Source organism: Phoenix dactylifera, unplaced genomic scaffold (genome assembly GCF_009389715.1).
Source record: "Phoenix dactylifera cultivar Barhee BC4 unplaced genomic scaffold, palm_55x_up_171113_PBpolish2nd_filt_p 002281F, whole genome shotgun sequence".
NCBI lineage: Eukaryota > Viridiplantae > Streptophyta > Magnoliopsida > Arecales > Arecaceae > Phoenix > Phoenix dactylifera.
This window is the reverse complement of record NW_024069532.1, coordinates 1160-29008: the sequence shown is the minus strand read 5'-3', so window position 1 is coordinate 29008 and position 27849 is coordinate 1160. Positions and strand designations below refer to the sequence as shown.

General features: G+C 46.3%; 1 pseudogene; it reads left to right on the top strand.

Moving 5' to 3' along the window:
• Positions 1-612: 612 nt before the first annotated feature.
• Positions 613-26807, top strand: LOC120109494 (annotated as a pseudogene).
• The last annotated feature ends 1042 nt before the right edge of the window (positions 26808-27849 follow it).

Sequence of the window (27849 nt, the reverse complement as noted above, 5' to 3'; positions counted from 1 at the left end):
AATTTTAACCTAACTTTAAGATCAGCCTGAGATTTTTAAGCTCAAGCCTAATTTAATGTTTTAATGCATAACTTAGGATTGAGCTACATCAGCACGTAGGACTCATTTGGTTCACAAAAAGAGAAGAAAAGGTATGGTTAACAAAAAAATAACAAAATGGTTTATGTTTAGTTGGAGATTTCAAATAAGAGAAACGAGAAAGTAGTCTTTACATATTTTCTATCTATGATAAAAAATATAAATCTATATATGATACAGAAAACTCACTTTCTTGTAGGCTAAAAACCAAGATATTTATTTTTCTAAAAATGCTTTTAATTCTCACAGCTTATATTTTTTTAGCCTTTTATAATCAATTTATTAAAAATATAAAAAATATTTTACATATTTTTTCTAAATATGTTTTTTTAATGCCATTAGAATAACTATTTTATTAGAAGCATTTGTACAATAAAAAAAATTTATGAAGGTATATATATGTAAATATTAATTTTAAAAAATATTTATGTAAAAATTAATATTTAGAAGGACACCTACGTAAAAAAAAAATTTTCTAGATAATATAATCAGTTTGTGGAGGCACAAAGTTAAGTTGAATTTTTCTTGCCGACCTATCCAAGTGAATTTTTGCGCGGGCACCGAGAAAAGGAGGGTCATAAACCCGCGCAACGTCGTCATCATCATCTGAGAATCTGAATAGGCTCGCGGCCACCACCCGAGCGGCCACCCATGTCGCCGACCGCCACCACCATGTCCCCCGCCGTCCTTTCCTGGTCCCCTTACCTTCTCTATTCTGCCGTTCGCTTTCGCTCCTTCTCGAGGACTCTCGCGTCCGCCTCTTCCTTCGCTGCGCCCCGTCGCCCACCGCGCTCCTCTCGCGCTCTATCCGTCCGTGCCTCCTCGGCCTCCGACCCGCCCCTCGAGGTCGGCGTCAGGGACTCCACCACTGTCCCCGATCGGCTTGGCGACTGTGAGCGCTCTCTTCTCTCCTCACAATTAAAAGCTCCCGTTTAAGATGTTTGTATGATGCGATGCTCTTCTTTTGATACTTATGTTCGTTGTTGAGTTGGTGAATTATTAGGAAATGAAGAACAAATCCAGTTCTTGTAAGCTTGCTCGTGACTAGTTAGTTAGCAGTCAAGTTGAGAGTGCTAAAAATTGCTGCAAACATTGTTTCTTATGCTCTGTATAAATTTTTCAGAGGCCATTTCTATATATATATATATATATATATATATATATATATATATATATATATATATATATATTGTTGCTTATTTTATTTCTTCCCGTTTTATTTGGGGTTTAGATTGTGTAGAGGATAATGAATCGATTGTAAATGCTCCTTATTATTGCCACTTATGCGCAACCTAATGCAATTTAAGGGGTAGGGCCGAGGTTAGAATTCCCCATTTGATTTCCATCAATCATAATCTCATGTCAGATATGACACATTGCATTGTGTACGTTGTTAAGAAAGCCATGCGTTTCTTGCAACATAGTTATGCATTATAACTACGTTCGTGCGCAAAATATTTGAAATGCTATGCTACTAATCTTACTATGTTGTTCGGAACCTATTCCTTAGTATAATTGTTAAAATATTTGGTATTAGGGAATTGCTGCTTTACTTATGATTTGAAAAATTAATACCTTTTTCATTCATATGAATGTTTAGGCCCCTTTTCACAAAGGGCTTTGGTGACTCTTGAGGAGAAGCACCTACCTTATGACATGAAGCCGATAGATCTTGCTAACAAGCCAGAATGGTAAATCTATTCTTATTGCTTGATGAGAAGAAAAATATAAGCTATACCAACAGTTTGAAGTTCCTCATATTGTCTTTTTCTTCCCATTAACAGTACTTTTGACTTATTGCATTAGGTTTTTGGAAATCAGTTCTGAAGGTAAAGTTCCTGTTGTCAAACTTGATGCGAAGTTGGTTGCTGATTCAGACATCATCACCCAGTCGTTGGAAGAAAAATACCCTGATCCACCATTGGCAACTCCGCCAGAGAAGGCTTCAGTGTATGCATTTTAAATTATTTATGTAGTTTGGCATCTGAAATATTAAAGATGAACTATGATCCATAGTTATGTTGTTTTATTTATTTCTTCCTCAAATTTGACTTTTATCTGATTGTCTATTATAATTCTTGTTATTGGTGTCACAAATCCTATCATTATACTATCGTAGCATGGATATGAGTGGTTATATGATCACCGGATATTGATGTTAACATTATTTGTTTCATAATAAACATAAGTATCTTCGTCTTTTTATATTGGACATGCCATATATTCATGTGACATAGGGTTGGGCGAGTAACTTTAGGTTAGATGAGCCCTTAGATATAGAATTCATTTTGTTTTCCTTCTTCTAGATCTAACTATACCTTCTGGTATTGTCATTTGAGATGTGTTGATTTGTACCTAGGCGAAGGAGATCACAACAATGCTTTGTTGGGTTGAGGGTCAATGATGAAAGAGATTTCCAGGCTCTGATATAAGCTGTTTAAAATCTGATTATGGACATATCTCCTGAGTCTTTATGGTATGGAGAGAGGAAGAAGTTAAGAGCAGATATTTAATAATCTGGGGTTAACAAATAGGTTGTGAAAGAGGATAAGAGCAAAGTATTATCAGATATGCTGATCTGATCTGCTGTGCAGAAATTTTTGCAGCAAGGTAGTAGGACAAGAAAAGAAGGTAACAAAAAGGAAGAGGAGAAAAGGATTGTTCAGTGCAGCAGCTTTTTAGCTATTCTAATTCTCTTCTCCTCTTCCTTTTCTGTTAAGGTGTTTAAGGAGACAGACAGAGCTGTTGTCTCACAGCAGACAAATATAAATGGATAAAGGAGAGGAGGAAATCATGAAGGAGTATGAAGAAAGAAGAAGGAGGAGAAGAGGGAAGGAAGAGTCTGCGCTATGTACCAAAAAAAAAAGAGAGTGTGCTGAGAGGAGCTGCACCTTTTTTTCTTTTTCTTTCCTAATCTCTGTGCAATTTTCTGCAGTTCCAGCTAGCCTAACTCTTTTTATTAGATGATCAGCTGTACCATTTACTTGATTGAGTCCATCTAGGATTCTGTGAGAAAAGAGAAGCAAATAAATTTTATTTTCAATGATCTCAAATTTGTCTCGGATCCACTTAAAATAAAGACGAGAATCTGAAAATGTAATAACCAGTTCAAGTGGTTCCTGCAGTTTCTTTCCAATGTCTCTAGAATCCTTAAGACATTTTCAGAAGTCTATGTCGTCCTATATAGTTAAATAACCTGCCTAAGTCCTTTTGCCATTTGACTTGTTTCTGACTTATGGCAGACCAAACCCAAGCTCATTTGTGCTGCCTATAGCTGGCTGCCTAGCTGCAATAATTGCTTTCGCTATGAACAACTCATCCACAAGTCAATTACCTCGGCAAATTGCTTTTTCCTAGACTGAGGTTTTCTTGTTGTAGTTTACATTTGTCAACCGCACATCAGTCTGCTTTAACTATGGTAGGATTTGCGACATGGTCAATGCTTGCCCTCATCTTGTCCATAGAGGCAAGAAGTTTATTGGGGCAAAAAAAATGATCATTATTGATCCCATGTTGGATGTGCTGGCTGATGCAAGATCTCTTGGGGGTGGCCTGCTTATATGTTGGTAGATTGAACAGGTTTGGACAATTAAAGGTTTTGCTTCCTTTTGGTGCTTGCTATCCTATTGCAGAAAATAGGGCAGAAGTGAACAATTTTTTGGGTTAATGGAAAGAAGGAAGTTTTCTAGGTTTGCTGTAGGATGCAAGGAATAGATTTTGGTGTTAGGAAATATTTCTTGGGGTTTTAGGATTAGAGGTCTTATCTCTTATCTGTAGAAGTGGTTGTGATGAAGTAGGATTCAAAAATCTGAAGTATTGGAACTCCACATTTCGCATCTTATATTAGCCAATGACCTGCATGTATTTTTCATATGGATCAAAAAAGTTACAATATAGATGAAAACAACTAGATGATTTTTTTTTTGAAGGATACACAAATTGATCATAGGCAAATTGACAAGTTGCTACCCACCATTCAAAAAGAATTGCAGCATTTTCTTCTAGTCTTCTCTCACATGGCCAAATGGTTCTCGAAATGCCTTCTTTCTGTTACATGAAAGTTATGAAGGCCATTCTACTTACTTTTGCAAATGTTGTAGTCTTGATATGGTTTCTGGGGCATTATTTAACAATTTGTAAGTTCCCTAATCCCCATTACTGAGGCATATTATGCCAATGCAGTTCATAACTTCACATTCCGGATGCAGACCATGTTCCTAGGTGGTTTGCCTCTCTGTGAGCATAAGTCCTATTAGAGGAAGGAGAGATTTGGCAATATAATTGGCAGATTGTATGTAGAAGTGATCATACTTTGATGCCTTTACTCTTAATATTAGGAGAAGCGAGAGCAAGATTATTTAAGCAACAATAATATGACAAAACCAAAATTTAAAACTTTACTTTAGTAAGACCAATCAAAGATCAAAATCATCACGTAACTGGTGGAAGCTCCCACCCTTGCAGGCAGTATGTCTATCCTTTTGGAGGATGAAAGTATGGATTTTCATGTGCATTCTGGAGCAGAACGGTCCATCTGGAAGATAGTTTCAGTTGTCATGCAACTCTTTTGGCTGTAGAAAATCCAATGAATCTGACCCTTTGATTGCTTGTTTCCTGTCCCTTGCCTTCCTTTCATCTCTGAAAGATAATTCTATGGTCAAGTGGTTTGTTTCACTTCCAAAATCCTACTTATCTGTCCCTTTGATTGCTTGTTTTCTTTGCCCTTTCTTACTCTTCATATCTCTGTGTAAACAAAAGAATACAAGATAGCTAATTAAACAAAACAAGATCAGAATCCAGGATGAATGAAATTGCGATGAAGCGGCCATTTATCATACATAGGTACATAATCATATGCATGTAATTATTTATATAATTGTATGCATGCACACAGACCAGAATTTCTGCGTGCATTTGGTGGATTATATGCACACTGAATAACAACAGATGTAAGACACATGTATCTTGGCATGTATGCTAAATTTTTCTGATGGAATCAACATTGATACTATGTACACTAAATAATAATAAGATGTAGCTTTCCAATGGAACACTGAAGATGAGGATCCTATAATTATTACTTATGCCTTCTTCAATACCTTATCATACCATAATTTTGTGTGGGTGCTCTTGTGATGAATGCTTTAGTTGTTACTGAATCAACATTTCCAGTTCCATTTTATTGAAGTCGAAGTTAGGTAAATAAAAAAAAAAATAGTTTAGATTTATTGTAGTTTTGAGACTTTTATTCAGGTAATTTTGTAAAATAGGTTTGTTAAGTAGTAGTTGTCAGTTTTTTTTTTGCAATTTTAGGTATCTTTGTATAAAAGTAATGGAGGATTTCCATCGTTGCCCTAGAGAAGTATTTCGTAGACTAGTTACTTGGTTATTCCTACTTTAGCCGTAGTAAAACAAGTCATAAGAAATCATAAAAGGGTCTCATGACTGTCCACTAGAAGCATTTTGCATGAATTGTTTGAATAAATGAAACATTTCTTTTGGCCATGTTTGGTCCTTCCAACCAGTCCAATCCCTTCCCCCCCCCCACCCCACCCCAAGTGGCCTCTCTTCTATTGTGTTTATATCCTATTCTCTCTTGATGTTGGTATTTTCTTCTTTATACTTGATGATTAGTTACATTGATTTTTCTGCATCTCATATTAAATTTCAACATGTAAGCTTTTTGATCTTCTGAGTTCTGCTTACAACTCAACATTAGATCCTTTCTGATTGCTACTAAACCTTCTCCATCTCAGCGTTTCTAGTACCCTTGCAAAATCTGTAATTGTTGGGCAGGTTTATTGATTTCTCATATTAACTTTCAACATGTAAGCTTTTTGATCTTCTGAGTTCTCCATCTCATATTAAATTTCAACATGTAAGCTTTTTGATCTTCTGAGTTCTGCTTACAACTCAACATTAGATCCTTTCTGATTGCCATTAAACCTTCTCGATCTCAGCATTTCTGGCACCCTTGCAAAGTCTTTAATTGTGGGGCAGGTTTATTTGATTTCTCATTTAATTATAATAATCAAAACTTTTCTTTTCTCTCCTATTTCTGAAAACTGGATAGCAAGCTAGATATTTGTTCATAGGATGGTAGTGGCCATACGTAGGCCATTGCTAATTGGTCCTACATCAATTTAATACTAGATATGAATGATCCTACTCTATTTGTCTTTTCTTTTCCTTGATCTCCTTTCTATTATTCCCTTGATTGCCATTTTCATCATGTTAATTTTAAGCGTGAGGTTCTTTATTAGTACATGAGGGAGGACTTTAGGCTTATGCACAATAAGTTGCCATCAGTATACATCAGGATGAAATCTATCAACAATGAATTGGTGTCAATGGGTGCTGTTCTGTAATCATTTGCAATAACATTGTGTTAAAAAGCTCCCTAAGGCCAAACTGAGATCAAAAATCATATAATTAATGAGGCTAAAAAATTGTTACATGAAGAGGCTAGTATTAGAGATTCATTAGATGGAGAACATGTGATCAAGGATTTATCAAGCAAACTACCATAGTTAGTGTTGGGGGAATAAGGTTTTTCCCCCAAATGACACGAATGCCCCAAAGAAGCCGCACAATCGTCGACCCTGGAAGGCCGAAGTCGGCACCCGAACTCGGAACCTCCGACCTAAGAGAAACCCCAATGCCCGAGGCCTACTTTTGTCAGCCACCTACTACGGCTATACGTCTCCGAGGTCCGGCCAGAGACCGTACTATGACGCCCCTCCGGCATTTATGGCGCATGACCGCTGTGATCCTCCGGCACACTCCACAATAAATATGAATCTCCAGCTTACTCCACAATAAATATGGATCTCCGGCTTACTCCACAATGAATGCGGATCTCCGGCTTACTCCACAATAAATGCGGATCTCCGGCTTACTCCACAATAAATGTGGATCTCCGGCTCACTCAACAATTAATGCACGTGACTCCTGTCATCTACGGACTCCCAGCTCTCCACGGCAAATAAGCCCAGCAGGGTCTAGTCAACTGTGATAAGTCTCTGATCTCGGCCATACCTCCGACACTGATGCAATAAATTCGCCTGGTAGCGTGCTAGTTCGGGTTGTACAACGCCCTCATCGCCGACATCAGTGCAATTATTCGCCTGACCAAGCGCCGACCTGAACGACATGCCGAGCCGTACTACGGCTTCGCCCCGTTACATCGCAGGTAAACCGACCCCCGGTCTATAAAAGGGGGTTGGAAAATCGATACTGGGGACGGGCACTGTTTACCTCTACTCTACACGATTTGCCCCCTCTCTGACTTGAGCGTCGGAGGGCCGGCGCCGGAAGACCCGGCCACCGGCTCGTGTGCAGGCACCCAGACGGAGGACGCCGCCCACTGTCGGATCGTCGCCCAGCCGCGGGAATCAGCCGCTCCTTCTCGCCGATCGTCCCAGACGGAGGACGCCGCCCGTCGACGGACCACCGCCCCGCCGTGAGTAACCACCTCCCGCTCCCTCTCCTCGACCGAAGATTGCCCCCGGGTCCAATTTCCAGCAACAGTTGGCGCTAGAGGAAGGGACCGAGTAGCAGTCATGAAGTTGAGAAGTAAGGGAGCCTCTAACGTCTCCCGGCGTCCCCCGCAAAGTCCTGGACACTCCGTCCAGAATTCCCCAACTCCAGCTGACCCAGGTCCTCAGGTCCAGCTGGAACAGTTCAATGCCCTGGTACAGCAAGTCCAGGCCCTGGCCGCCGCCGTGCAGGGCCTACGGCGCGTGGAAGCTTCATCGGCGCTTCCCCCGCAGGCCCAGGCCCCGCCGGAGTGTCTCCCCAACGGCCCGGTTCTCCCCAGTCAAAATCTGCATGGCTCCTCCAGAGCCAACAACGGAGAACGGGCTACTCCCCGTAGGGAGTTACCGAGAGAAGGTTTCGATCGGAGACCCCAACTTTCCGAGGCGGAGTCAGCCCCGGACCGCCAAGGGCCGGCGCAAACCACAACGACAATCCCACGGGTGGGGGAGCTCGACCGAAAAGTTGAGCATCTGGAGCGCCAGATTGCGGCACTCCACGGCAAGAAGGCAAGACAGGAAGGGGACTTTGAGTTCACTGCCAAGTCCCCCTTCTCCCGCCAGATCGAGGACGAGCCGGTTCCCGTGAGATTCAAAATGCCTCAGGTGGAGCCCTACAGCGGAATCACCGACCCCCTCGACCACTTGGAGAGTTATCGGGCCCTCATGGCCCTACAAGGGTCCTCGGAGGCCATACTCTGCAAAGCCTTTCCAGCGACCCTCCGAGGGACCGCTCGGCTTTGGTTTTCTGGACTGAAGCCGAACACGGTGTCCTCCTTTGAGCAGCTCGGCAGGCAGTTCGCCACCAACTTTGCTGCCAGCCGGCGCCAGCGACGGACATCAGACTCCCTCCTGGACATCAAGCAGAAGGAGGGGGAGTCCCTCAAAGAGTACCTGGACCGCTTTACCGCCGCCACATGGGAGGTCCGCGAGCTAGACCAGTCGATAGCCATGTCGGCTCTGAAAACTGGGGGTTCGCTCCTACCGATTCCTCTTCTCCATCGAGAAGAGCTTCCCGGCCGACTTCACCGAAATGCTGGCCCGAGCCCGGAAGTATGCCAAGGCCGAGGAGGCAGTCGCCTCCAGGCGGGGAGCAATCGAGCCCGCCTCTAAGAAGCAGAAGAAGCGCCGCGAGGAGCGCGGCCGACAAAGGAGCCGGTCTCCCCGCAGAGAGAAAAATCTCCCCAGACTGAGGAGTCCGCCCCGTCAGCAGGGGCGACCTCAGCAGAAGACACCTCCTCGTCCGAGGTCTCCACCACGGCCCCGGACGTACCAGGCGAGGTACGAGAACTATACACCCGTCAATGCTCCCCGGGCCGAGATCCTGATGGAAATTGAGGGTCGGGACTTCTTCCGACCCCCGCCTCCTATGCGAGACACGGGATTTCCCCGAAATACCAGGAAGTATTGCCGCTTCCACCGAGACCGTGGGCACGACACGGAGGACTGCTTCCAACTCCGGGACGAGATAGAAGCGCTCATCCGACGGGGAGTACTCAACCGGTTCGTGAGGAATCGACCTGAGGAAAGAAGGCCGGCGGAGAATGTCGCACCAACCGAAAATCCAGGCGACAACAGGCCCATCGCCGGCACCATCAACATGATCGGGCGGGCCTCGGCAGGAACAGCCGCCCAGAGAACACCCCCGAAGCGCCCACGTACTGATGAAGTCATCTCGTTCTCGAACGAGGACTTAGAAGGGGTCGAGACCCCTCACGATGACGCTGTGGTCATCTCCATGATTGTAAATAGGTTTGATGTAAAGCGTGTCCTAGTTGACAATGGAAGTTCAGCCAACATTTTGTACTACCATGCCTACCAAAAAATGGGGTTGACAGGAGGACATCTCCGGAGAATCAATGCCCCGCTAGTCGGGTTTACCGGAGATGCGGTCTCGGTTGAAGGTGAGGCTAGCTTCCTTGTCACAGTTGGCCTCGCCCCCCGGGAGAGCACTGTGAGGATGGACTTCTTGGTGGTCCGTCTGCCCTCGGTCTACAACGCCATCCTTGGGCGCCCAGGGTTAAACACCCTTCGAGCCGTGGTTTCAACTCGCCATTTACTCATGCGGTTCCCCACCGGCCAAGGAGTAGGCGAGGTCCGCGGAGACCAACTGGTCGCCAAGTAATGCTACATGGCGGCCCACACAGTGAAACAACCAGCTGAGGCGCCAGACCGCCCGACGCGCCCCTCACTCCCCATAGAAACCCTCGATGCGAGGGACACCCCCTGGAAGAAGCAAGTAGAGCCCGGTGAGCTCCTTATTCAAATCCCACTACGAGAAAATTTTCCCAAGCTAACCGTGCAGGTCGGCTCCGGCCTCGGCGCCCATGAGAGGGATCGCCTCGTCAGCTTCCTGCGGGATAATGCCGACGTCTTCGCCTGGTCGCCCGCGGACGTGCCAGGAATTGACCCTGAGGTCATGGTCCACCGACTTCAGGTGAAACCAACCAGCAGGCCTGTAAAGCAGAAGAAAAGAGGCTCCGCCCCCGAGCGACAACGAGCTGCGGCCGAGGAGGTGGACAAACTCCTCGGAGCCGGCTTCATCCGGGAGGTCTCCTACCCGGACTGGCTCGCCAACATAGTCCTCGTAAAGAAGGCTAACGGAAAATGGCGTATGTGTGTGGACTACACCGACCTGAACAAGGCCTGCCCAAAAGACAGTTTCCCCCTCCCGAGCATCGACCAGCTCGTCGACTCCACCTCGGGGCACCAACTGCTAACTTTTATGGATGCCTTTTCAGGATACAATCAAATCCGAATGGCGCCAGAAGACGAGGAGAAGACGGCCTTCATCACCGACAAGGGCACCTACTGCTATAAGGTGATGCCCTTTGGCCTGAAAAACGCTGGGGCCACCTATCAGAGGCTGGTCAGCCAGATTTTTAAAGACCAGATCGGCCGGAACATGGAAGTCTACGTGGACGACATGTTGGTGAAGAGCCGAGCGGCGGAACACCACATAGCCGATCTCGACGAGACGTTCGCCAAGCTCAGAAAATATCAAATGAAACTCAATCCGGCGAAGTGCGCGTTCGGGGTCACCTCGGGCAAGTTCCTGGGTTTCATAGTGACCCAGCGCGGAATTGAGGCCAACCCGGAGAAAATCCGGGCACTGCAAGAGATGTCGCCTCCAAAGACAGTTAAGGAGGTGCAGCGGCTCGCGGGGCGGGTAGCCGCCCTGGGAAGGTTCGTCTCTCGGTCAGCCGAGCGTTGCCTCCCCTTCTTCAAGAGCCTCAAACGGCCGAAAGACTTCCGGTGGACAGAAGAATGCCAGCAGGCCTTTGAAGATCTTCGGAGCCTTCTGGCTTCTCCCCCGCTGCTCACCAAGCCCCGGAAAGGCGAGGTCCTTTACTTATATCTGGCCGCCTCCCCAGCCGCAGTGAGCTCAGTTCTCGTCCGGGAAGAGGACAAGCTCCAAAAGCCGGTCTATTACACCAGCCGGGTTCTCAGGGATGCCGAGACCCGATATTCTAAACTTGAGAAGACCATCTTAGCTCTCATCATCTCGGCTCGGAGACTCAGGCCTTACTTCCAAGCCCACACGATAGCTATATTGACCGACCAGCCCATGAAGCAAATATTGCAGAGGTCGGATCGTGCGGGGAGGATCGCCAAATGGGCGGTCGAGCTCGGGGAATTCGACCTCGAATATCGGCCCAGGCCGGCTATCAAAGCTCAGATACTCGCCGACTTCATCGTGGAGTGCACCCTTCCGGACGACCCCGACCTGCCATCTGGACCCGCGGAGGAGGCCCCGAGGCAGCCATGGGTCCGGCACTCGGACGGGTCTTCGACCTCGGGGGTAGCGGGGCCGGACTTATCCTCACTAGTCCAGACGGAGTGGTGGCTGAGCAAGCCCTGCGCCTCGAGTTCCCGGCCTCGAACAATGAGGCCGAGTATGAGGCCCTCATCGCCGGGCTCAAACTGGCGAAAGAACTAAACGTGGGAGACTTGACGGCATTCAGCGACTCCCAGCTGGTGGTGAACCAGGTCCAAGGAGATTTTGAAGCTAAAGAGCCATCCATGCAAAAGTATCTCCAAAAGGTGCGGGAACTCATATCTGCCCTGAATTCTTTCAACATTCAGTACATTCCCAGAACGGAAAACCTCAGGGCAGACCAGCTATCCAAGCTGGCAAGCTCCCGCATGAGCGAGCTTCCTAAGGGAACCGCGCTCGAGTATCTTCAGACCCCCAGCACGGAGGGACCCGAGCCTACCATGTGCATCGGCTCCGAGCCAAGCTGGATCGACGGGATCGTCTGCTACCTTCAGGACGGAACCCTACCTCATGACGAGATGGAGGCTCGCCGAATCAAGCGCCAGGCCCCCCGGTATGTCCTATACGAGAACAGGCTCTATCGACGATCATTTACTTCCCCCCTTCTCAGATGCCTCCGCCCCTCCGAGGCGGACTATGCTCTCCGAGAGGTCCATGAAGGGATCTGCGGAAATCACCTGGGGGGCCGGGCCTTGGCCCATAAGATCCTGCGGCAGGGATATTACTGGCCCACACTCCAAAAAGACGCAACAGATTTCGTCCGCAAGTGCGATCGGTGCCAGCGAAACGCCAATATCCAGCGCCGACCTTCAGCTCTGCTGACCTCCATCATCGCCCCCTGGCCGTTTGCCCAATGGGGGATCGACATCCTGGGGCCCTTTCCCCTCGCCACCGGACAGAGAAAGTTCCTGGTCGTCTCCATCGACTATTTCACCAAATGGGTCGAGGCCGAACCTGTCGCCCGGATCACCGAGCAAAAGATGCGGGATTTCGTGTGGAAGTCTATAATCTGCCGATTCGGACTACCCCGTATCCTTATATCTGATAATGGTCGACAATTTGACAATATTCATTTCAGGGAGTTTTGCTCTGAACTCGGCATTGATCATCGCTTCACCTCGGTTGCCCATCCCCAGACAAACGGGGAAACCGAGGTAACTAACCGAACTATTTTGCAGGGACTTAAAGCTAGGCTTGATCGGTCCAAAGGACAGTGGGTCGAGGACTTGTACAATGTCCTTTGGGCGTACCGGACCACGTTCCGACTACCCACGGGAGAGACCCCCTTCAACCTAGCATACGGCACTGAGGCCGTCATCCCGCTGGAGATCGGCCTGCCTTCTCCCAGAATGGAGCATTACGACCCCGACACCAACTCTTCCCAGCTAAGGAGCAACTTGGACCTTGTCGAAGAAACGAGAGAGATCGCCCGGGTTCGCATGGCGAGATACCAACAGCGAACGGCCCAATACTACAACTCCAGAGTCAAGCCCAAGCTCTTCAAAGTAGGGGACCTCGTCCTCAGGAGAGCCGAGGCTTCTCAACCGACCGAGCAAGGAAAGCTCGCCCCAAATTGGGAAGGGCCGTATCAAATCGCCCGGGTACAACGACCAGGGGCATACAAATTGAAGTCCCTGGAGGGGACTCTGATCCCACGAAGCTGGAACTCCGAGAATCTACGGATGTATTACCAATGAAACCCTAAGGGGTTCAAAACAATCAGGACAATGGACTCAGCTCCTTTTTCTGCAAATATTTCTCTCACCTTGATAACTGTAATCCTCTTTTAATATTGGGTCGTCTGTGATCCTCAGATTCCCCGGCCAAAATCGGGATGCCTCGAGGTTCGACCGTAGAGTCCCAAACTCCCTCGACCTCGGGAAGAATCGCAAGACGACGAAACGTGGAATGGAGCAGGATTCCTCGACTAAGGTCGGGATGCCCCGAGGGTCGACCGTAGAGAACCAGACTCCCTTGACCTCGGGAAGGCGCCGTGAGGGGTGGAAAGGGTGGCTCCACCTGGGGCGCCACGAAGTGGACCCCCAGGAGCGGTCGACGAACCCCGATCCCCGAAGCGAGCGATCCCTCGACTAAGGTCGAGATGCCCCGAGTGTCGACAGTGCGTACCCAGACCCCTCGACACTTCGGAAAGACGGGGTAGTACCTTCGCGGCCCCCCGTGACGCTCATCACCAACAACGGGGTAGTACCTTCGCGGCCCCCCGTAGCGCCTCCTCGACTAAGGTCGGGATGCCCCGAGGGTCGACCGTAGAGAACCAGACTCCCTCGACCTCGGGAAGCGTCGCAGGTCGACAGTGCGTACCCAGACCCCTCGACCTGACGAACGATTCCTCGACCAAGGTCGGGATGCCCCGAGGGTCGACCGTAGAGAACCAGACTCCCTCGACCTCGGGAAGGCGCCGTGAGGGGTGGAAAGGGTGGCTCCACCTGGGGCGCCACGAAGTGGACCCCCAGGAGCGGTCGACGATCCCCGATCCCCGAAGCGAGCGATCCCTCGACTAAGGTCGAGATGCCCCGAGTGTCGACAGTGCGTACCCAGACCCCTCGACGCTTCGGAAAGACGGGGTAGTACCTTCGCGGCCCCCCGTGGCGCTCATCACCAACAACGGGGTAGTACCTTCGCGGTCCCCCGTAGCGCCCCCTCGACTAAGGTCGGGATGCCCCGAGGATCGACCGTAGAGAACCAGACTCCCTCGACCTCGGGAAGCATCGCAGGTCGGTAGAGCGTGCCCAGACCCGCCGACCTGACATATGATCCCTCGACTGAGGTCGGGATGCCCCGAGGGTCGACCGTAGAGAATCAGACTCCCTCGACTTCGGGAGGTACCACAGGTCAGCAAAGCGTCCGCGGACCCGCCGACCTGACACAAGACCCCTCGGCCAAAGTTGAGGTGCCCCGAGGTCCGACCACAGGGTCTCAAACTCCCTCGACCTCGCAAAGAGCTACAAATCAATAAAGTCTCCCCAAGCCCTCTCAACCTCGGCGGGTGCTGTCGGGTCCGTGAGAAGCCCGAGCCCCCTTAAAGTCAAAAATGACTCCGCAGGTCGACGAGGAAGGGAAGCAGCCTACTCCACCATGCGAAGCATAACTCTGAGAATGAAAGAGGTACATTCAACTGGACGCCCTCCTTGTCAAATTTTATTTACATATTGCTGAGCGGAATCTTAATGTTGAAGCCTTATCTCGCCCCAAAGTCGGGCCTCTCTAACGGGTCGGCTTAGGATCGACCTCCTAATTACATTATGCATGCACCGTTCGTCAAGTCTCCGAAACTGGTACAGAGGATTTCATAAATTAGTGCCCGACTTGACTCTTCGACGTAAACTCCTACGTCCGGCTAAAAAGTGGTCCCGGCCACGAATGCGCCAGCCAAACACGGGTACCAAGGCAATCTCTGGAAACCCCAGCCTTGCTCACCGAAGCCTCGGCAGAGTCCGAGAACAATAACTACGAAAACCTTCGGTAATAACCTGCCTATTGGCCCGCGCTCCCTCTGAGGAGTTTGGAGTTAAGTTCGGAGATCCGACTAAACTCCCCGATTAGCGGCACGCACAGACCTAGTCCGGTCTTAGTTAAAGGGCTAAGGCCCGACCTCGACACCTTGGGACTTCCCTAAAGGTTAAACGCGATGACCTCCACGACTCCCAAATCCGAGCTATAGGACTTAGAGAAATTTTCTAAAAAAAACTCAAGACTCGGAGCTCCTCTTCGTCGGGATGACTGGAACCCGAGAAGGCTAAGACGTAGCCCGGGAAGAAGGGCAACTTCGTTAAGCAGCCTGGAAATTAAAATGCAAAGCTAGGCCATCGAGGCTGTTCGCTAAGGCCCTGGCCTCGGTCACGACAACAGAGGGAAAGATGAACACGGAATGGCAAAAATACTTTTTCATTAACAAAGGGCCGGAAGGCCAATTACAAAATTGGAAGTCGGCCGCTCAAGGGCCGACCTCGGATACAATGAAAAAGAAAGAAAAATACGCTAAGTCCTAAGCGGCGGGAGCCACATCCGGGGGGTCGTCCGGCACATTGATGACCTCAAGACCTTCCTCCGGAACAGGCTCGGGGTCGGGAGCAGGAGCTTCGGGCACCACCTCCGGGACAGCGTCCGTCTCGGCCGCCAGAGCCACCTCCATGACACCGTCCGCCTCGGCTACCCTCGTCGAAGGCTCGGCGGGGTCTTGCTCATATATTCCCGCCTCGGATGTCAGGATGGTGGGAAGGGCTCGCACGTCGGACCCCCAGCCCCGGTCCTCCCTCGGACGGACCGTCGAGAAGTCATACTGAGGGCAGTACAGGCGCACTTGCTCTCGGAAGTTCTCGAAGCCTCGAAGGAAACCGTCGACCGTCTCCTCCTCCAACATGTCGCGGAACTCTTGCGACTCTTTGAAGAGCTCCACGGCGTGCTCGGCTCGTTCGAGAGCCCTCCTCTCCCGGGCCTCAAGTTGCTCGAGTCGGAGGCGAAGGGCCCTCTCCTCATACTCGAGGGCCGCGACCCTGGCCTGGACCTCCCCCAAGCGCGCCTCCGTGCCGCGCATGGTTGCCTTGGTCATGGCGTGAGCCGCCTTCTCCTCCTCAAGCGCCCCCACCACGGCAAGGCGCTCGGCCTCGGTGGCCGCCCGCCGAGCCTCGGCCGCGGCCGACACCGCTTCTAGCTCGGCGATTCTTTTCTTGGCCGGCTCCAGCTGCTGGCCGAGCTGCCGAACTTCTTCTCGATACCCGTGGGCGAGGAACGCCATGGTGTCGAGCTCGAGAATATGCTGAAAAAAAAAAAAAAGAAGCGAGGGTATTGTGAGTTGAAAGGCACGTATGCACGCTAATAACTCAGGAAAATTAAGAAGGGAACTTACCCGGGCGGTGCTGCAGTAAGCACTGCCGGCGACCTCCTCCAGCGAAATCCCCCGGAACACGGCCCGGTCCGCTGGGAGCACTGCACGCCGCAACATGGAGCGTGCGACCTCGGCGTCCTGAAGGGCCGAGCTCCCCTCAGGAACGGAAGAGTCTGGCTCAACCGACTCTTCTCGGAAAGCTCGGGAAGAGCTCGGCACGATCGGACCCGAGGTCCCGGAGCCGCTCGCCTCGGGGCCTCGGGCAGGCCTGGGTCCTGGCTGCTGCGGCCGGGCCACGGATGATTCCCCCCGCTGGGCAAGGGGGGCAGGGCAAGGAGGGGCCGATGGGCTCGCACCACTGACCACCCGCTCCCGCCTCGGGTCGGCCGCAGGGGCCCCCGTCTCGGGGCCACTCGTCCCGGCCGACGAGGAAGCGCCGTCTGTCCTCGCCCTCCTCCGAGGCTGGGGATTAGCCCCCCCGGCCTCGGCCTCCCGCCTCCTCAGGCGGGAAAAAAGCGACGTGTTACTGGTCGGCATGCGGGGAATATCTGAAATCAAAAATTTTGTTAAGTGTCAGGCCAGTGGCAGTAAAAGCGAAAGACAAAGAATGAAAATAACGTAGCCGCCCTTACCCTCGGGGCGCGCCGAGCTCAGACCCACGCTCGCCAGGGCGTCCTCCCGCAGGAGCTCGGTCAGGTCGTTGCCCCCCGAGGGCTCGCACAGAGTCTAGGATCCTCAGCTCCCTCCCCGTGGGCTCGGAGAGTCTGTTGAGGGCCTTCAGCCGTGGGTGTCCCCACCTCGGCTCAAACCCCCAAGGCGCCGCGGACGCCAGGAAGAAAAACTTCACCTTCCACTCGTGGATCGAGGAAGGGGCGCCCCGGAAGAGTGACATACCGCCCCGAAAGGCGAAATATAGCCACCCTGCGTCCGCCGGGTTCTTCTTTAACAGAAAACACCGGCGGAAAAGGCCTACCGTGATCGGGATCCCGTGCCCGAGGCACAGGGACAAAAACCCGATTATGGTCCTCCATGAGTTCGGAGCCAATTGCGCCGGGACGAGCTGGTACTCGGCCAGCAAGCTGCTCACGAACTCATGGGTGGGAAAACGCAGGCCCGCCCAGAGTGTCTCGCGGTAAACCGCGATCCGACCTGGGGGCGGCTGCGTCACCCTGTCCCCCGGCCCTGCGGTTTCAAGACGAAACCCGGGCTGGAAGAAGAAACGGGAGCGGATTGTCTCCAGTTCCTCCTCTGACATATTCGACCCAACTTCTTCGGGACCGAGACTCATTCTCACAGAAGAATGGAGTAAAAATTAAGAGCAGAAAATGGAAGTTGGCAAGGAGAAGAAAAGAGGAAACTCTAGTGAAAACAGGAAGAAAACCTACTGGACATTGCCAGAAATTGCTCCGGGCACCGCCGGCAAAATTCGGTTGAGGGAGAAAACAAGGAAAAAAAAGACGACGAAAATGAGGGGAAGCCAAACAAGACCTTTAGGGCAGACTCGTGGGGTTTATATAGACCCCCCTGACGGCCCGGATCGATGGGGTCGGTTCCCATCCCCCGATCGGGCTGCGCCACGTGGCGACCTCTGAGGCCGAGGCACTGCATCCACTCCGGATCAATAAATCGAATACGAAATCAAAGTGTTGTCCCATCGGATCTCGGGACCTCATTATGGGTCCACAGAATCCCATCGCCTCGAAGAATGAGCGGACGGCACCCCCGCTCCCCTCGTTTAATAAAATCTGGGACACGTGGAGCCCCGGTGTGGCCTCCACTCCCCCGAAATTATGACCCGGTAACACGAAATCGGAAGCGTCCGACCCCTGGTCATGCCGCGTGTCCGTTTTGAAACCCAAAATGGCACGCTCATTGATGAGCGGGAACTCTCGATTGTGGGGCCGAGGCGCCGCCTCGTCGAACCCGAGGACCCTCATCCTGGGTCCGCCTCACAAACCAACCTCGGTAATCCAAGAGACACCGCCCCCGCTATAGTCGCCTCGAAAGACGTAGGGATATGGACCCCATCATTAATTCGCCGAACAAAGTAACCTCGAAACGCCCAAGGGCGCAGGTCCTACCACGAAAATTCCAAGAAACATGAGGGTGCGGACGAAGTTCGCCCCCCAACTTTAACGATGGACTTTACTTCCTACGTCCGAGCCCACAAGCCGCTCGAACTCGGAAGTCGGAGGGTAGTGTTGGGGGAATAAGGTTTTTCCCCCAAATGACACGAATGCCCCAAAGAAGCCGCACAATCGTCGACCCTGGAAGGCCGAAGTCGGCACCCGAACTCGGAACCTCCGACCTAAGAGAAACCCCAATGCCCGAGGCCTACTTTTGTCAGCCACCTACTACGGCTATACGTCTCCGAGGTCCGGCCAGAGACCGTACTATGACGCCCCTCCGGCATTTATGGCGCATGACCGCTGTGATCCTCCGGCACACTCCACAATAAATATGGATCTCCAGCTTACTTCACAATAAATATGGATCTCCGGCTTACTCCACAATGAATGCGGATCTCCGGCTTACTCCACAATAAATGCGGATCTCCGGCTTACTCCACAATAAATGTGGATCTCCGGCTCACTCAACAATTAATGCACGTGACTCCTGTCATCTACGGACTCCCAGCTCTCCACGGCAAATAAGCCCAGCAGGGTCTAGTCAACTGTGATAAGTCTCTGATCTCGGCCATACCTCCGACACTGATGCAATAAATTCGCCTGGTAGCGTGCTAGTTCGGGTTGTACAACGCCCTCATCGCCGACATCAGTGCAATTATTCGCCTGACCAAGCGCCGACCTGAACGACATGCCGAGCCGTACTACGGCTTCGCCCCGTTACATCGCAGGTAAACCGACCCCCGGTCTATAAAAGGGGGTTGGAAAATCGATACTGGGGACGGGCACTGTTTACCTCTACTCTACACGATTTGCCCCCTCCCTGACTTGAGCGTCGGAGGGCCGGCGCCGGAAGACCCGGCCACCGGCTCGTGTGCAGGCACCCAGACGGAGGACGCCGCCCACTGTCGGATCGTCGCCCAGCCGCGGGAATCAGCCGCTCCTTCTCGCCGATCGCCCCAGACGGAGGACGCCGCCCGTCGACGGACCACCGCCCCGCCGTGAGTAACCACCTCCCGCTCCCTCTCCTCGACCGAAGATTGCCCCCGGGTCCAATTTCCAGCAACAGTTAGGAATGTCTCAATGTAGAACCTTGCAGTCCATGGACCATCATTGTTTGAAGGAAGATTGAAATAGTGAAGATACACATGATGTAGTCATTTTACTTCTATGAAGTCAATAATTGAGATTCAGCATGATTTTCAAGATCCATTAGATCCTAGATTGAAGAATCCTTTGATCATCTGTTTGTAGCAAGGTTTGTTGTACCAGTCGGTACTAGTGCGTACTGATCGTATCGTATTATATTGGTACTAAATTGGTATGCAGTACAGAAGGTGTACCAACATTCGGTACTCCGAACTGGGCCCTATATAGGGTGGTACTAGTGTAGGATCTGGTATCGAGATGGCAAACCTTGGTCTATAGATTAATTAAGTGGCACATGATTGCATAATCTGATCTTTCAATCACTAGAAAACTATACACTACTTTTCTTCAAAAAATCCTAGAGATCTATACACTACTTTTCTTCAAAAAATCCTAGAGATCTCACAATTGAGCATGATGATATAAATTATCAAAAAGATCTTGAGGATGAGATCTACGTAGCATAAGCGAATGATGATAAATAAAAAAAGATCTATGATATTTTAAACATTTATTTAGGTGACTTCAAAAATAGGTTCTAAAGCCTTAATTTAATTATTCTACAATAAAAGGCCTTGATTTAATTAGAATTGGTTGGGGAAAGTCCTACCTTAAGTAGATGTCAGGCTAAGTCATAGAATTTTTAGGGTTTGATTATCTTTTTTGTTTTAAATATCTTTCTATATAGGTATTATGAGTTTCAGAATTTTGTATTTTAGGTTATCAAGAGTCTTAGCTGTAAAACAAGTTGTAAGAAAAAAAAAGGTCCTATACTCCAATGGCTCCCTGTTATAAAGCATTGCATGTGAAATATTTGAATGAATGAAAGATTTCTTTTATCCAGGTTCAGCCCTTCCTATGCCATCCAATCTCCCTCTCTCTCTCTCACTCCCTCCCACTCTTCACCCCACCTCTTGAATCCCCTACCTTTGTATTTTATTCTCTTCACAATATTATCTTCTTTTTATGCTTTCTGTCGTCTTGCTGTAAAAATTCTGCATCTCACAAAAAAAATTTTGCACAAGAAAAACTCCTGTCTTCTAAGTTTTGCTTCCAAGTCAATGTCAGATTTTTTTTTTTAAATTCTTCTAATGCCATCATACCTTTTCATTTGTTCATTACAATCAAATTTTCCATTTTCTGTCCTATTTCTGGAAACTGGATAGCAAGCTAGATGTGTGCTCAGAGAACCTTCCACACATATGCAAGCCATCATTAATTTGTCCTGTATTTATAGGTCTTCTGTTCGCAGGTTCTCAAACACAATCACAATGATACTGATTGTTGGGGTTGCTTTTTTATTGTTTTGCAGGCAGACAATGTAGCTTGGATGTCTGTGTTTATTCTTAACTTCCTAGTGCATTAGATTTGATAGATATTTATGAACTTATCTTAACATTGTTCTACACAACTCAATGTTAATTTAACAGGATACAAGTGATATTATATATGATTAATTTTTTTTATAGTTTTGCATGCTCTTTCTTGCAGTGGTTCAAAAATTTTCTCCACATTTATTGGTTTTCTTAAAAGCAAAGACCCAAATGATGGAAGAGAGGCAAGCATTACTTAATGAGCTGACATCCTTCGATGATCATTTAAATAAAAATGTGAGTTTATCATGTTCTTATCTTTACTTTATTCTTGATATATTTTCTTGCCATGTATTTCTAAGCAGTTATCTGTTGCTATTTTCCTTTTTTTTTCTCGGTGGAAGTTCAACGATTTTGGTACAGTACTAAACTAGATGGAATTGCATCCATGCGTTTAGGTTTGAGATCTCTATTTGATGATATTAATATCATTGAACTTCATTAAAAGTTATGGTACTAAACTAGATAGAATCATCCCAAAACTTTGCAAGTTTTGTGACGATTTGATATCATTAAAGGTTACCAAAATCCTAACCCTGAAGGCTTCTAGATAATGACTAACTTTCTATCAAAGTCGCCATGCACTGTGGATATCTAGATGAGAGTGCACCATAGATTCCAAAGAGGTTTTTAGTCAACTTTTTGTAAGGGAAAATACAAAACCTATAGGATAAGGGGTGGGTAAGATCTAGAATGTGAAACCTAAGATATGGTAAGTCAAGAGGGCTATTAACGAAGCAAAGGAAACCCTCAAGACAGGCTGAGCCTGAGGGCTTGGCGCCTACTCACCTAGATAGCTGAGGAGGCTATCTTATATGCATACTGAATAGGTGTTCACAAATGACCCTCCTTTAACTGTGAATGCTTGTGTTTGGCGCTTAGGGAGAAATTTCAAGGTTTCTAAGGTATACAATCAAAGGATATTGTTAAGAGACATGTAGAGAGATTGTGGAGTGGTTTTTTGGTAGAATTTAGAGATGTTAGTCAAGGGGTTTTGTCTCCTATTTTGTTCTCTTTTAATTCAAAATTTTTGGGGATCCTATAGATGAGGTTAAGGGAGATCATGAGGCTGATGTGAGAGGATGTGAGATGTTGCAATGTCCGCCTAAGGCAAGCAACAAGCAGGGGAAAAACAAGGACAACAATGTTGGGGTGGGATGCTAGTTGGTACAATAGTATTATGTTTTTTAGCAGGCTGTTGGTTATAGCGTGCTGGCGCCTCTTCACTCCTCTCACTTGGGAAAGATTTTTCAGTACTTTTTTAGATAACCTGGTTGAGAGAGTGCGAAATATTGGTGTTAGTTGAGCCTATGTAACGCCGCCACCTATTGTTCTTCGTCCCTCTACTCTCAATCTTCCATAAGCACCATGTGTAATTATAGCATATCCAATAAGCCGATTCCAATTTTAGCAGAGAGAGAACCTCGCATATTCGGCTTGTTAATACTTTGAGCTTAAAACCTTAAGTAGCGCTCTATTTATTTACTAGTCAAGCAAGCTTATTCAAGTCTCAGTGTCAAGCTATACATAAAGCTTGTTTCTTTTAGAAGAAAGAAGATTACTTGTTTCTTTCGTTCATTTGACAACCTTGTGATATTTGAAATACTAGTTAGATTGTCCTCTCAAGGAAAAAAGAAGACAGAGAAACAATAGCTAAAGTACAAATGACTGAGCTTATGTACTTGTATCTAATAAATTATACTCTAATACAACTTACATTAGTTGTAATAAAGTGATAGATGTGGTTGTAAATAAAACATAATAGAAATATTTTAGAAGTATTTTAGAAATAGAAATATCTTTATATGGGAAGTTGATGCACTTGTACAATATTTGGAGATCTCGGATAATTCTAGCTTAGTAACTAATAAAATCATTGTGATAAGGTTTCTCTCCTGTCCTCTCTTCAAGAAAAACCACCCGTCCATGTTTCCTTGCTGTGCGTCATTCATGTCAAATACTCCTTTCGTTGGGTAGAATCGGCGGACAAAGCCCGAAACAATCCTAGCGATAAGCTTCCCAACCAGTGGCCTCCCAGCTACTGGTTCATGGTGTCTCTTTTCCTCTATCTTCTCATCTCCATCCGTTCTTTCCACCCACCAGACCTCTCCCTCTCCCTCTCTCCTCCTCAATTCCAAGTCCAAAACCTTTTCCCTTCTCAAGGATAAGGTCCTCTCTCTCTCTCTCTATCTCATTTTTCATGCAAATTAAACAATTTCTGTTTTGCAGCTGCAGGATTCGCACAATGTCTCTTCAAAGCCTCTATGGTCACACCTAGAGAAGTTCAGTTTGATGCTTCAGTATGGAGTTACTTTTGCCTTCGTAAGACCAACCCTTCTTTTCCATTTCTTATTTGCATGAAAAATCTCTATGTATTGCTCACTTTGACTCCAAAAAGTTTACAAATTTTATATAATGGAATGTTGCATTCTAAATGGGTGTGCTTCTGCAGGTTGAGGCATCATCTGCAATGGCCGTGACTGGAGAGAATATAGAGGAGGATTTCATGACAACGTTGATATCAGGAGGAATTGTTGCAACTTTGTATGTTTTCGTGTTTCCGGTAAGTAATGGATAATTGTTACCTCCTTAAGTCAGTGACTATTTGTGGTGATTTGTTATGCTCTAATTGCAGCCTATCATCTTGAACTGGTTGAGGCTGCGATGGTATAAGCGCAAGTTCTTAGAGACATATCTGCAGTTCATGTTTGTGTTCATCTTCTTTCCCTCGTAAGTAGATTCAAGAATGTTTGCTTTCCTTAATAAAAATTTTATTACTTGGGAAACTTAAGGAGTGCCTCTATTAATAAGAAAAAAATTAAAAAAGTATGATTTCCTAGACTATATTACTGGGTAATTTAAAACAACTGAAATGCAGCTAGTACAGTTGGTAGCGGTATCAATGACCTAGGTTCACCCACCTTCGCCCGATTTTCAGTTGGATTTCTTCCTATCATTGTTCTTTAAAAAAATCTAAAAATACGTGATGTGCAATACAAATATTAGATTCTTGATTATGATTCACAAATATTAGAGCAAATATGGACTAAATTAAGTGGCTTTAGATTTTTTGCTACAAGAAATTAGAAAATTCCTTTAGCATGTTAAGAAATGTGCATCTTATGACCATTAAATGTGTGGATACCCTCCAAAATGTTGAATTTTTAATTTTTAAGAATTTTAGATATTTGTCCTTTTAGACATACCATTTTGCATGTTGTCAGTTATGATTAATGATGTGTACTCAACATGAAAGTTTTTTGTTGTTTATCATCATATTTGTAAATAAGAAACTTTGCTTTACTTTACTAAAACATGCAGTTATAGGCCTTTGTTACAGAGACATGAATATCCAATATTGAGTAAATTCAAATTCTTTCATTGTGAGCTAGCATAAACTTCATTTAAAGCATGAAGTTACACCGTTCTGGTGATGTGGGATGTGCAAAGTCAAATTTTGCAACAAGTTGATTATTTATGTTCTTATTAGAGCATGTTTAACTTCACAATAGGCAGATCCTATCGTATAATTATGCAAAGTATCTAAAAGTAGGGGTCAACTTAGGTGGGTCTAGTGAGCTTAGAGGGCAATCCAAGCCTAACCCAAGATAAAATATCATTGGCCCAAAAATCAGCATGATAGAATCTTGAACTTAGCACTACCAACCAAGGTAAAGCCCAAGTTCAATATTTTAAGTTGTGTTCAAAATTGGTTGTATGGTCGAGTCAGGTTAGGTTGGTGTTGTATCACTTAGAAAGAAAGAGATAGAGACGATGGAGACCATAGAGACCCTAGAATAGGGAGAATCCAAAAAAAATACATAAAATGAGAGTGCACCTCGAGATGAGAGCGTTTGAGGCAAGTATTAGCAGTAATGTGGTTTGTCGGAGGGGATTAGTCTAGACCTAAAATTCCGTAGAAAGAAAGCATACCTCGGGATGATAGCATTAGGTGCTAGCAATTAGCGATGATGGGGTTTGTCAAGGGGCTTAGGTAGACCTAAATTTTGGGCTTAGAGTGTAAAAACACTAGAGGGAGAGAGGAATGAAGAGAGAGAGTGGGGCTAGATAGTGGGGGAAACCTGCCTCGAAGAAGGTGGTGGGCTAAGTCGAGCATATATGCAAGCAAGGGCATGACTTGGTTGCTAGAATCAGGAGTTAGTGCGGGAGCGGCTATAGGTAGGTTGGGGGAAACTATTTTGAGAACTCTTTAAGGAATCACTTATGAAGTAGTTGCAAGTTCAAGATTTCGAAGAGTTTCTGACCAGTTGCCTTAGGTAGAAGGTTCCTGATACTAATGGGCATGAGGTTATTGTGCAAACGTGAATAGCGGGGAGTAATTGTGAACAGAGAAGGGCATGGAGCTTGTTAGAGCTAGAGATTGGTGGGTGCTCAGAGGCAAGAGGCAGAAGGGGTGAAGGAGAGGTTGGAGTTTGGAGAATGTCTAAATGGGTGGGGCATCAAGAGATATGAAATAATAATGGAGCTTGAATTCTGTGCCATTTCTATCATATATAATATACAATGTTTTATTGTTATTCTCGGTCCGGATTGGATCGACTTGTTCAAGATCTCAACTTGAGTGCAACCTAGATTTTGGTTAGTTTGGGCTTTGCCAAACCCTAAGCTTGATCTGGTTTTCTACCAAACCCGCCCAAGCCAGCACAATGTCCTGCCATTCTCTAAGTGGCTCTGATGGTAAAATGGAGCCTCTATTTCATAGCTTTGGTTTCCTTGGGGTACTTTGAAACATTTGCAGCTGCCACATTTTCTGCTATTTTTTTTTAAAGACCCGGGTTATAGGTCTTTGCACGCTTAAATTAATCTCCTACCAAGATATCACATTCTGCTACTCCAGTTACTAGGTTGGTTAGTGATATTTGATCATTAATTATTTATCATGTGGTTGCTCATAGTGTTCAATTATGATTGAATCCATCTTAAATAAGCTAATGAATGTAATTTTGCTTTGCAAACAACATTCGATATCAACAACATGTTGACATTTTGTTGAATGAGTTTTAAATTTTTTCAAGGTTGCAACTTTCGTTGGCCAGCATACTAGTATACTTTCTTTGAGACTAAAAGTTGTAGGCATCAGATAATTAGGTCCTATGATTACAATGTGAAATGCAACTGTGGAGACCAGGTCAGTCCATGAAAAAATTCTTTTGATATCCATCTGATGGTACGACAGTTCCTCGTACACTTGAATCTATGCTTATCTAACATAAACTAATGCTAGCTCATTATTTATTAAAATCCTTTGATGACCAAAATTGTTATACTTGAAGAACACTATGACATTCTTTGGAGTTATTTTGTAGAGCAGCACACAGTTATGAAGCTTGCTACAAGGTCAATCATAACTACCACTAGAAAAGAAAATGCTATTTTTCAAGGTAGTGAGGATACATATGTGGCCTTTCATGACTTGCTTCACATCTCAGATTCAGAGTGATAACAGTTGATTGTACATTATTAATAAGATCAAAGATTGACATTTTTTTTAAATCACTTAACAAATGATCCCATGGTCATTCTATTGGCCTGTGCCATGATTTCCACAATGGGGTGAATGTGCATTGCTTGCTTTATGGAAAAAAATCATCTCATTAAGTATATTGATGCCACAGAACAAGCCTGTGCATGATTTGTTTTTATCTTTCAGTTACTCATATAAATTTTCTTTTGTATGAAGATTGATGTTATGGGCACCGTTTGTCAACTTCAGAAAATTTCCAAGGGATCCAACAATGAAGTATCCTTGGTCCACTCCAAAAGATGATGTCCCATTATATAAATCTAGATGATGTCCACTTGAATATGTATACCTATGCTTCATGATATGTCATGTTAATGTCACTGAAATTTAATCGAATCCCAATGAAGTTTTAATTTATGGATACATGCTTTTGTTCATGTTAGTATTGCTTCATAGATTCTTATTCTAACAGCTCATCTATATAGTACTTGATAGTTGGTCTTCTCATGCATTGGTTATTTTCTTTTTAATGGTAAACGTTGATAAAAGGTTTATTGATTCAAAATCAATAGAGGAGCATCTAAATCAAAGATCCATACCATGATCATGATGTGCATCATAAAAAAAGTCTGGAAATTAAAAATTGCATGTTTTGCTACTCTCTAACCTGTGCATCAAGTGGGTACAAAAATACATATTTTAATGATATTAGATAATGCTTTACTATGACATAAGCATCAAAAATTAGCTAATTTTCAATCTATGTACATTTAACATGTATGGATCATGATAAATAAAATGGAATCGCCATTTAAATATGCCGTCAATGTATTCTAGTTAGCACATTAAGCATTGTCCATGATGTATGGATTAGAGATCTCCAAAAGATATAATTGTTTAATTACTTCCAGATGTATTTACAAGTATATATCACTATTAATGGTGTAGATCTTTTATTTTTGATCTACCATTGAATTTTTTATCAAAGATTTTAGTTTAGAACACTTTCCTCGAAAGGCTGTGATAGCGAAGCACTGGCTGATGTTTCTTCAAAAGAATGATAGTTTCAAAAGAATATGATTTTGTTACCTTTCGACAAATCAAACATTAGAATTAGCTCAAAGCTAAAATTTCCATTCTTTTTTTAAGCCCTGATTTACATCATGGATAATGCAATGAGGTTACCTAACAGCTAGCAGAATGTTGCAGCCTATCATTCATGTTAACACAAAATATTTGAAATAATAACTAGGATACAGGCAGAGTATAACTGCAAAGTGTACATGGGGTTTTTATTAGCCACCCAAGGAAGCATCATTAACCTGACATCAACTTAGCTGGTGAACTTAGGTATGGTTCAATGTTGAGTAGGACTATTGGCACCATCATGGGGGCAAGATGAGCCCTTCTAACTACCAGATGGGCCATGTCTAATGGGTCGAAGGCCCACATCCATTGGGTCGAAATGAAACATCCTAC